This window comes from Elephas maximus, chromosome 25 (assembly GCF_024166365.1).
Source record: "Elephas maximus indicus isolate mEleMax1 chromosome 25, mEleMax1 primary haplotype, whole genome shotgun sequence".
Lineage (NCBI taxonomy): Eukaryota > Metazoa > Chordata > Mammalia > Proboscidea > Elephantidae > Elephas > Elephas maximus.
Window position 1 is genome coordinate 20,624,084 of NC_064843.1, and position 11,894 is coordinate 20,635,977.

Here is an 11,894-nt window from a genome sequence, read left to right on the forward strand (position 1 = left end):
GGAGTTAATACGCTCATAGGGCAGTGGTTCTCAACTGGGGATGATTCTGCTCACTAGGCCAAGTCTGGAGACATTTTTGGTTGCCGTGATGGGGAGAAGGGAGGGTGTGCTATTAGCATCTAATGGGTAGAGGCCAGGGATGCTGCTAAATGTCCTACGATGCACAGGACAGCCTCCCACTATGAAGAATGATCTGGCCCAAATGTCAATAGTGCCAAGCAAACAAAAACGAAACCTGTTGCTGTCAATTCCAACTCATAGCGAGTCTCTGAGACAGAGTAGAACTGCCCCATGGGGTTTCCAAGGAGCAGCTGGTAGATTCAAACTGCTGACCTTTTGGTTAGCAGCCGAGCTCTTAACACCACCACCACCAGGGCTCCAGTAGTGCCAAGGTTGAGAAATTCTGTAGGGAGATAATCACTTAGTGAATAATTGAACTGAAGCAGCTTTGGACCAAATTGTGCAAAGGCAGTTTGCCTAAGGCAAGTCCATGTTTAGGGGAGCCCTGGTTGCACAGTGGTTGCTAACCTTTCGGCAATTCAAACCCACCATTGGCTTCATGTGAGAAGGATGTGGTAGTCTGCTCCCGTAAAGATTACAGCCTTGGAAGCCCTGTGGGGCAGATCTACTCTGTCCTAGAGGGTTGCTATGAGTTGGAATCGACTTGATAGCAACAGGTTATCCATCTTTGCCTTCATCTCCTTTCACTCTTTCTTTGAGGATGGTGGCAAGTACTTGAACTGATTATCTAAAAACTTCTCACAGCCTCCTTTCCCTTTGCCTTTTTCTCTTTAGTGGCAGGAAGCTAAAGTACCCACCTTCCCAGAGGCCCCTGAGGCTGGGAATGACCATGTGATCTCATTCTGGCCAATGAGCTAGAGGCAGAGTTGCTGGGTGAGGCTTCCAGGAAAGACTTGAGAAGTTTCACTCTCATCTGGATTCCCCCTTGCCTTTTAGCCTTTCAGAGCTTTGCATTCTGTGGCCACAGTAATTGGGAATGGACACTTGACCCAAGATAGTCTAATGAGACTCATACCCAGTAGGAACAATGGGAAAGAGGAGAAGTCTTTTGATGTTGTGGTGTTTATGCTTGGAGAATTAGCCTGGAGCCACCAAGGACTATCAAGTAGGGCCTTCCTGTGCAGTGAAGTTAACCTGAAAAAAGCAGAGTTAAGAGATGGAGATAAAGAGTCCTGATGATATTGTTTGAGCTCCTGGATCAAACCATGCCTGAAGCTATCACAGCCCCAGGCTTTTTCAATTCTATTAGCCAACAAAGTCCCTTTTTGGCTTAAACCACGTTGGGTTAAGAGTTCTGCCCGTAATTCAGTCAACAGATATGGGTCAGGTACTGTTTTAGGTGCTGGGACTACAGCAGTGAGCAAATCTCATCTCTTCCTTGTATTCTAGTGTAGGCAGACAGACAATAAACAAGACAATAAGCAAAGTCTATAGCAGGTTAGGTGTTGAAAAGTTCGATAGAGGAAAATTAAGCCATAAATGGGGATAGGAAGTGTTGGGGGGGATGATAATTTTTTAGTAATTTATTTTATTATTTTTTGTTGTTGAGAATATACACAGCAGACCATACACCAATTCAATGTCTACATGTACAATTCAATGACATTGATTATGGTCTTCAAGTTGTACAACCATTCTCACCCCTCTTTTCTGAACTGTTCCTCCTCCATTAACATAAACTTACTCCCCCTAAGCTTCTTATATAAACTTTGCAGATGCCATCATCAGTTTGATCCCATGTAGATAGTTCTTTAAAAGAGCACAATGCTCAAGGCAGACATTCTTTTACTAATTAAGCTAAACTATTGTTCTCTTTAAAGACCTTAGGAGATATTTTTGGTCTAAGGTTTAAAGATTATCTCAGGACAAGAGTTTCAGGGGTTCATCCAGCCTCAATGGCTTCAGAAAGTCTGGATTTCATGGTAATTGGAAATTCTGCTCTGCATTTGTGGGGGAGATTTGCGCAGGATGATAAGGAAAGCCTCAAGAGAAGTAACACTGAAGAAAAAGATTGAAGGAGGTGAAGAAGTGAGTGATGGGGAAAAGCACTCCTGGCAGAGGGAATAGAAAGTCCAAGGGCCCTGAGGCAAGAATGTGACTGGGGTTTTGGAAAAACAGCCAGGAGGCCAAGCGGCTGGAGTAGAGGGATGAAGGAGAGAGTAAGAGGAGGCAAGGTCACAGAGGTGATGGGGGCACATCCTGCAGAGCCCGGTAGACCATTGTGGGGACTTTGGCTTTCCTCTGGGTGAGGTGGCAGCCATGGAAGGTTCTGAGCAGAGGAGGGACAGGATGTTACTTAAGTTCTGATGGTCAGTGGAGAGTAGAGTGTGGAGGCAAGGGTGAGGGTGGAGGCAGAGAGACCAGGGAGAGGTGACTATAGCAGTCCAGGTGGGGTGTGACGGGGCCTGGCCCAGCAGGGTAGCAGTGGAGCTGAGGAGGGGTTGGATTTGGATACATTTTGAAAGCAGACCCAACAGAATTTGCTGATGGATTGGATGCAGAGTGTAAGGAAAAGAGGATAAATCCGGGTGGGATGATGCCAAGGTTTTCTGCTGGCATAAGGAGAAGAACAAAGCTGCCATTTGTTGAGAAGGAAGGGCTGCCTGTGGGAGGAGCAGCCAGTGAGCATGACCCCCAGGCTCAGTTTAGGACAGGTGAAGGCCCCTACTGGACATTTAAGGAGAGATGTCAGGCGGGCCATCAGATATACTAGCTGGAGTTCAGGAGAGAGGCTGAGATAGAAATCTGGAGTCACCAGTTTAGAGAAATTTTCAAAGCCACGAGACTAGATGAGATCACCAGGGAATGGATGTGGATAGAGCAGAGAACCAAGGACTGAGAGCCCCTGGGGCACTTCACATCTGGCTGTTGGGGAGATAAAAAAGAAGCAGAATAGGAAGCTGAGAAAATGTGGCCGGTGGCATAGGAGGACACCAGCAGCCTGTGAAGCCCTGGGAGCCTAGCAAGAAAATTGTTTTAGGAAGGAAGGCGTTAAGTTTACCACATGACCCACCAATTCCACTGCTAGATATCTACCTGAGGAAAATGAAACCAGGTGTCCACGCAAAGATTATACTTGGATGTTGATAGCAGCATTATTCAAAAAATAGCCAAAATGTAGAAACCATTTAGGTTTGAGTTTTCTGTAACTGCAAACAAGAGTCCTGACTAATACATCTATCAAAGACAACACTCATTCATTCTCATATTCAGGAGATATACTCTATGTTACCAAGAACTCATCATATCTAAGACGATGACTCAGCAAACCAAATCCAGTACGTAGCAGAGTCTTATCAGGGAGGCAGACACCCATCTAGGTGTATCAAACTGAGGAAGTATAATACAGGGAATTGGTCATAAAGGTGAGGGACAAAAAGTCAAGCAGGACATGGTAGGCAACTGGGTGATCAACCATTGTGTGTGGGGCAGAGAAGGTAATGGGAGGAGCTGGTGTTAAACCATACTGCTGAGCGTAGGCCACTCAGAAGAAGCCAGAACCAGGACAGGCCTGCCCTGGCAGAGCCGGAAACACAGAGGGAGGTGGGAGCCACAGAGGAGCCACAGCAGCTGCTGAAGATGCCAGCAGAGACAGAGGGAGAAGAAGGAAAAGGCACTGGATTCTCCCTTCTCCCCATCCTCCGGTCTCCTGCTAGCACCTCCCATTAGCCAAATCCACCCAGAAACTAGTAAGACTGTATATGTGCAATACCCAGCCAAGCCCAGACACATAACAGGCTTTTTGGAGGTGTTGGTTGAATCTGAATTTGAAGAAAAGAGAGATGTTTACAGTTTCTCCATTTGTAAAGTGGGGGTAAGGATAGTGTGCTTGTAGGACCATCCAGGGGATTAGATGAGCTGATGCCTGCCAAGTAAGCAGTGGGGTCACTAGGGGAGTGTGGGGGGTGCAGGCCACACTGTGTGACACTGTCAGAAGGGGTGACACTAAAATGACTGTCTATAAAATGTTCGTGCAGTGTTTCAGCAGAAATGTAATATTTTGTATAAAAAATATCCCTGTAAGGGATGCAGACCCCAAATTCTCATAAGACCAGACTTAATGGTCTGACTGAGACTAGAAGGACCCCAGTGGTCATGGCCCCCAGACCTTCTGTTGCCCCAGGACAGGAACCATTCCCGAAGCCAACTCTTCAGACACGGATTGGACTGGACAATGGGTTGGAGAGGGATGCTGGTGAGGAGTGAGCTTCTTGGATCAGGTGGACACTTGAGACTCTGTTGGCTTCTCCTGCCTGGAGGTTGGAGGGGGTTAGAAGCTGGCGAAAAGGACACGAAAAGAGAGAGTGGAGGGAGAGAGCGGGCTGTCTCATTAGGGGGAGAGTAATTGGGAGTGTGTAGCAAGGTGTATACAAGTTTTTGTGTAAGAGACTGGCTTGATCTGTAAACTTTCACTTAAAGCACAATAAAAATTATAAAATATATTTATATATCCCTGTAAGCAGGAGAAAAGTGGGATGCAGAATTCAAATTCTAGTAAAAAGACCAGACTTAACGGTCTGACTGAGACTGGAAGGACCCCAGAGGACATGGCCCGCACACTCTCCGTTAGCCCAAAACTAAAACCATTCCTGAAACCAACTCTTCAGACAAAGATTAGACTAGACTATAAGACATTAAATGATACTGGGGAAGAGTGTGCTTCTTAGTTCAAGTAGACACATGAGACTTAATGGGCAGCTCCTGTCTGGAGGCGAGATGAGAAGGTAGAAAGGGACAGGAGCTGGTTGAATGGCCACGGGAAATACAGGGTGGAAGGGAGGAGTGTGCTGTCACATTATAGGGAGAGCAACTAGGATCACATAACAAAGTGTGTATAAATTTTTGTATGAGAAACTAACTTGAACTGTAAACTTTCACTTAAAGCACAATAAAAAACATAGAAATAAATCATATAGCATCTCAAAAATATATATATCCTTGTAGTTATTGTTATAACATTTTACAAAAACATTGTTCTTAAGCTCAGCTTACATATATCAAGGTACCAACAAGGCTAAAACTCTATGCTAATTTACTTTTTGAACCTTCTAATGCGCTCCAGTCAGAGCTGTCATTATTACCCGATAACAACGATGCGTTGAATCACATGGTGTTTTCTGTACCCGCTACAAGCACGTGCTGTTCTTTTTGTCGCTGCTAGTGTTTTAATAGTCGTTGATTTTGTCAAGCTTTCTGGTGTTTTAGCTACAATATTGTGGTAATTACTATTTGTGAACCTATATTAATAACTTTTTTGAGAATGAAGCAGTAATTAAAGAAAAAAAAAACAAAAAACCCAGTGCCATCAAGTCGATTCCAACTCATAGCAACCCTATAGGATAGAGTAGAACAACTGCCCCATAGAGTTTCCAAGGGGCAGCTGGTGGATTTGAACTGCTGACATTTTGTTTAGCAGCCAAGCTCTTAGCCATAATACCAACAGGGCTCCAATTAAAGGAAAAGAAGGAGTGATATATGGGAATTACAATCAATGAGTAACTTAGTATAAGAAGCATTACTAAGGATTCTGTATGGTCTGGTATGAGAGAAGGTCCATGGTGGGGGTGACACCATGAGTTACCACACTGGGTGACACCAACCCTAGGGACGCCACTGAAAGTCAGGGCTCAGTAATGCACTGTACCAACAAACCTGTTGCTGTCTAGTTGATGCTGACTCACAGGGACACTGTAGGAGAGAGGGTGGAAGATGAGAGTAGAAGTGCCCCATACGGTTTTCAAGGCCATAGTCTTTATGGAAGCAGTCTGCCACAGCTTTCTCTCCTGGAGCGGGTGAACCGCTGGTGGGTTCGAACCTCTGACTTTTCAGTTGGCAGATGAGTGCTTAACCACTGCACCACCAGGGCTTCTTACAAACGCACTTTAAATAATGACAATCCTCACAGCCTCTATTCAAGGTCAATATTACAATCATTATTAACCTGGTTTTACTAGGGAGGCTGAATTAGTTTTAGAGCAGCGGCTCTCAACCAGGGGCAATTTTGCCACCACCCTCCACCTCGGGAAGTTTGACAATGCCTGGAGACATTTGGGGTTTCATACTAGGAGGTGGTGGTTGCTACTGGCATCTTTAGTGGGTAGAGGATAGGGATGTTGCTAAATATCCTACAATGTGCAGGACAACTCCCCACCCACAATGTAGAATTATCTGGCTCAAAGTGTTAATAGCGCCGCAGTTGAGAAACCCTGTTTTAGAGACTTGCCCCAAACCTGAGGCTCGTAAGGGGCTGGAACAACCACTGTCTGTGTGTATCCTAGACCCACAGTCCTGCCAGTGGCCCACACCATTTTCTACTGATGCACTTGGTCCCTGCAGGCCGGCATGCCCTCCCTGGCGAGAACCCCTGCACATACTCACAGCTGCAGCTAAAACCAGTTGAGTTTCCTTTTCCCCGTCCAGTCCCCTCACCCAACTCCTGACACTGCTTTCAATTCCCCATTGATTCTGAGAAGCATTTCTGCTTATTTATAGAGTCTCAAGTTTGGAAAGGAACATTGAGTCCTTTAGCTCAGCCAGGCACGCTTGTGAGGCCCACACTATACTACCTGCCTGTGATGGTTAAAATTGTGTGTCAGCTTGGTTGGGTCATGACTCTCAGTGGTTTGGCAGTTATGATGCAGTTTGGCAGTTATGTAATCACCTCCATGATGAGATCTGATATAATGTAATCACCTCAACGATAAGATCGGCCATGAGTAGCCAATCAGTTGAAAAGGAGTGTTATGGATTGACTTGTGTCCCCCCAAAATGTGTGTCAACTTGACTAGTCCACGATTCCCAATATTGTGTAATTCAGTGACATTGACTACATTCTTCAAGTTCTGCAACCATTCTCACCCTCCTTTTCTGAGTTGTTCCTCACCCATTAATATAAACTCTCTACCCCTTAGGTTTCCTATCTAATCTTGCTATTGTCAATTTGATCCTGTATAGATAGATCTTAAAAGAGTGCAACGCTCAAGGCAGGCATTCTTTACTAGTTAAGCTCAACTATTGTTTGGTTTTAAGAAGACTTTAGGGGATATTTTTGTTTTAAGGTTTAAAGATTGTCTTAGGGTAATATTTCATTTTGTCACCTGATATGATTTTCCTATGTATTGTAAACCCTACCTCTGGGTTTTTACCTCTATGATGTTAATGAGGTGGGATTAGCAGCAGTTATATTAATAAGACAAGACTCAATCTACACGATTAGGTTTTGTCTTAAGCCAATACCTTTTGAGATATAAAAGAGAGAAGCGAGCAGAAGAGATATGGGGACCTCGTACCACCAAGAAACAAGAGCCAGGAGAATAGACTGTCCCTTAGACCTGGGGTCCCTGCCCTGAGAAGCTACTCAACCAGAGATGATTGATGACAAGGACCTTACCCAGAGCTGACAGAGAGAGAAAGCCTTCCACAAGCTGGCACCCTAAACTTGGACTTCTAGCCTCCTAGACTCTGAGAGAACAAATTTCTCTTTGCCAAAGCCATCCACTTATGGTATTTCTGTTATAGCAGCAAAGATAACTAAGACAGGGAGTTTCCTTGGAGCTGTGGCCTGCATCCAATCTATATGGGCTTTCTGGTAGAGCTTGCTGGCTTTTGCTCACTCTGGATCCTGCATCTGGCTCATCAACACCTGTCCTCCTGTTCTTTGGACTTGAGCCAGCACCTTCCTGTATTGCCTACCAATCTTGGGATTTGTTGGCCTCCACAATCTGTCAGCCAGCAGCTTGCCCTCTAACTTGCCAACCTTGGATTCATCAGCCTCCACAGCCCGTGAGCCAGCAGCCTGCTGTCTGACCTGCTGATCTTGTGTTCGTCAGCCCAGCAGCTACCTGAGTCAGGAGAAGCCTCCAGCCTGAAGCCTGACCCATGGACTGGGTCTTGCCAGCCTCTAAAACTGTGTGAGCCACTTCCCTGAGGTAAATCTCTTTCTATATGTATGTGTGTCCCCATGACCCTATGCTGTGCAGGTCTAGAGGTCTTAATTCCAAAGGGAACAATGCTTCCACCTGGAGACACATCACTGATTCCATTGAACTGGAAATTAAGAATGCCACCTGGCCACTTGGGGCTCCTTATGCCTCTGGATCAACAGGCAAAGAAAGGAGTTACTGTATTGGCTGATGTGATTGACCCTGATTACCAAGAGGAAGTCGAATTGCTATTACACAATGGAGGCAAAGAGGACTATGTCTGGGATACAAGAAATCCCTTAGGGTGTACCCTGTGATTAAAGTCAGTAGAAAGCTATAGCAACCCACTTCCAACATGACTACTAATGGCCCAGAACCGTCAGGAAAGAAGGTTTGGGTCACCTCACCAGGCAAAGAACCATGACCAGCTGAGGTGCTTGCTGAGGGCAAAGGGAATACGGAGTGAGCGGTAGAAGAGGGTAGTTCTAAATACCGCTTACAACCACATGACCAGTTGCAGAAACGAGGACAATTGTTATGAGTATTTCTTCCTTGTATGTGTACATCAAATATTTTTGTTTTCTTCACTTATAGAATATAAGATATAAACAGGGCTAGTGAGTTTTCAGTTGCATGTTAGTTGTATCATATTAGCAGCAAATTATTTTATAATTGTCTTTATTCAGAGATTATGTATGATTTAAGGAGATGTGTACAGTTGCCTAGTTGACAGTGGGTGGGTTGTGGTCATTTAGGTTGTATGTCAACTTAGCTGGGCCATGATTCTCAGTGGCCTGGCAGTTATCATGCACTTTGACATTCGTATAATAATGTGATCACCCCCATGATGGGATCTTCTGTGAATAGGTAGTCTGTTGAAAGTGAGTTTCCTTGGGGGTGTGGCCTGCATCCAATTTAGGTGGACTTTCTGGCAAGGTTCCTGGACTTTTGCTTGCTCTGGATCTTGCAGGTGACTCCTGTTCACGTGTCTCCCAGTTCTTGGAGCTTGAGCTAACAGCTTACCTGCTGTCTTGCCTGCCTATCTTAGGATTCACCAGTCTTTACAGCCTGTGAGCCAGAGGCCTGCTCTCTGATCTGCCGACCTTGGGTTTGCCATCCTCTGCAGCTACGTAAGTCAGGAGAAGCCTCCAGCCTGACCCAAGGACTTGGGACTTTCCACCGCTACAACCATGTGAGCCATTTCCTTGATATAAGTCTCTCTATATATATTTATATGCTTTACTGATTTTGCTTCTCTAGAGAACCCAGCCTAAGACATTCACTAATTCATGTAAGCATTCATTCAACGAATACTTATTGACCACTTACTCTGTGCCTGGCTCCTGGAGTAGGTTCTGGAAGAAGCCAATGTATGAATAACGGACATAGTTTCTTCCTTTATTTTGTGTGTGTGGGTGGGGCAGAGATCAATAAACAAGTGTAGGGGAGACTGGGGCTCCCCCCAGACCCCTCTTCAGGCCCGTGCATCCAACCTTTTTTCTGAGCTGCTGGAAATATTGGTTGCTGAGGGCTCAGCCACATGAGCTACCTCACCCAAGATTATGTCCCTTCTCCTTCTCCAGGGATGTTGTTGTTTTGAGCTGCTCTGGAGTCAGCCTCGACTCGTGGTGACACCATGCACAATGGAATGAGATACTGCCTGGTCATATGCCATCTGCATGATCAGTTGCATATCAGACAGTTGTGATCCGTAGGGTTTGCATTAGCTGATTTTTAGAAGTAGATTGCCAGGCCTTTCTTCCTAGTCCATCTTAGTCCAGCAGCTCCACTGAAACCTGTTTAGCACCATGGCGCCATGCTGTATATGAGGTGCACTGGCCGGGAATCTAACCCAAGTCTCCTGCATGGGAGGAGAGAATTCTACCCCTGAACCACCACTGTCTCATTGTCCAGGGATGGCCCTGGTTAATGACTGGCAGATGCAGGGATACAAAGTCTCCTTGGCCATGTAGGATCAGCTGAGGCCTCAGCTATGGCCACATTTTGAGTTTTACCTCCTTCCACGTGTACCTCTTGACCTGGTGCCCCAGTAAACATTCTGTATTCCACTTTCCATCAGTGTCAGATTCCCAGGAATGCAACCAAGGGTGGTTGGAGCCAGGAGAGGTACCAGGAAGCTGACTTTTGGGGCTGGATCACTCACTGGCCAGCTAGCAACAAGCATCCATAATCAATGGGAGGTGGAGCACGGGCAGCCCCTGGAAGGCTGCAGTGGGGCAGTTGTTAAAACTGTCATCCACAATGAACTGGGATGTGATACTGATGGAAGAAATCACACTGGCCGGTACATCTCTGGTGCTTGTACGATGTAAGGAGAATGGTCACCATAAAGATGATGGGATTGGGTGAAGTTGTTTGTCCCTTGTAGAGAGATGATGACAAGCTCAAGATGACTCATCATCAATTCAAGGCAAATGGGAAAGCCAGGAACCTCCTTGCTTGACAATATTTAAGGAAACCCTAATCTCTTGCAAAGGAACCCTGGTGGCACAGTGGCTAAGCACTGGTCTGCTAACCGAAGGGTTGGTGGTTTGAACCCACCAGCTGCTCCGCGGGAGAAAAATGTGGCAGCCTGCTTCTATAAAGATGACTGCCTTGGAAATCTTATGGGGGCAGCTCTACTCTGTCTTATAGGGTCACTATGAGTCAGAATTGACTTCACGGCAACAGGTCAGTCTCTTGTAGTTAGGGGGTAGATAGACTCAGGGCTTAATTCCAGGAAGAGCAGAGCTTCAGAGAAGGTTGGATTTTTCAGCCCTGGCAGGCCTGCTATGCCAAAGTCGGGACCTAAGAGGGAAGGTCTGGGACTCTGAGACTTGGAATGAGAACATCTTGGTAGAGCAGTTGAGAGCCAAGAAGTCCCAGATTCCCCTTAGCCTGGCACGTCTGCAAAAGTAGCCCCCTCCCTCTGTTAGAAGATCATGCGGAGCCCTGAGTGGAGGTGGGGGCCTTAGGGGGCGATGCTTATCCCCCAGGATTCACCCACACCTTCCTTGCTACCCATCAGACAACAGAGACAGAGGCCGTTTGTTGTAGATTCAGTTCTGACTCGATAGCATAGATCTGCCTTATGTAAGGAGTCCCTGGGCGTGCAAACAGTTAACGTGCTCAGCTGCTAACCAGAAGGTTGGAAGCTTGAGTCTCCCCAGAGGTGCCTCAGAAGAAAGGCTTGGTGATCTACTTCCCAAAAATCAGCCACTGAAAACCCTAAGGAGCACCGTTCTACTCTGACACACGTGCCATCACCGTGGGTCGGAATTGACTCGACGGCAACTACTTTTTACCTTATTAGAAACACCTGCCACTCGTACTTTGTGGAATGGCTATACCATGGTTTATTTATCAGTTGCTTTCTTCAGGGACATTTAGGGCACTTCCAATTTATTGCTATGACAAGCCAAGTCGCGATAAACATCTTTTGCACAAGTGAACTGCAGCCCCTGGGGTAGAAAATAAGTGGAACAGCTCAGCCAGAGGGTGTGTGGATTTTTAATTTAATAGAGATATCAAATTTCCCTCCGAAGAGGCTGTATCGTTTTATGGTCCATTTCCTTGCACTCTTGCCAATACTTAATAAAATCAAACTTCAAAATGTTATTTCCTAACTGGTGAGATGGAAGATTTTTTCCTATGTTTCTTCACCATCTGTCTTTTCTTTTTGGTGAATTGCCAGCTTCTCTCTTTTGCCTGCCATTCTATTGGGTAGTTTGCCTTTTGAAAAATTAATTTGTGGGAGTTCTTTATATATTTTGGGCACTAATCCTTTGCAGGTTGTATAAGTTACAAATGCTTTCTCCCATCTGGCCACTTGCCTTCCAACATTGTTTCTGGTTTTTGTTGTTGTTGCTGTGGTTCAGATGTTGTATATTTATAAAGCTCCTAACAACAGCTGGCACAGAGGAAGCATTCAACAAACAGTAGCAGTAAGAG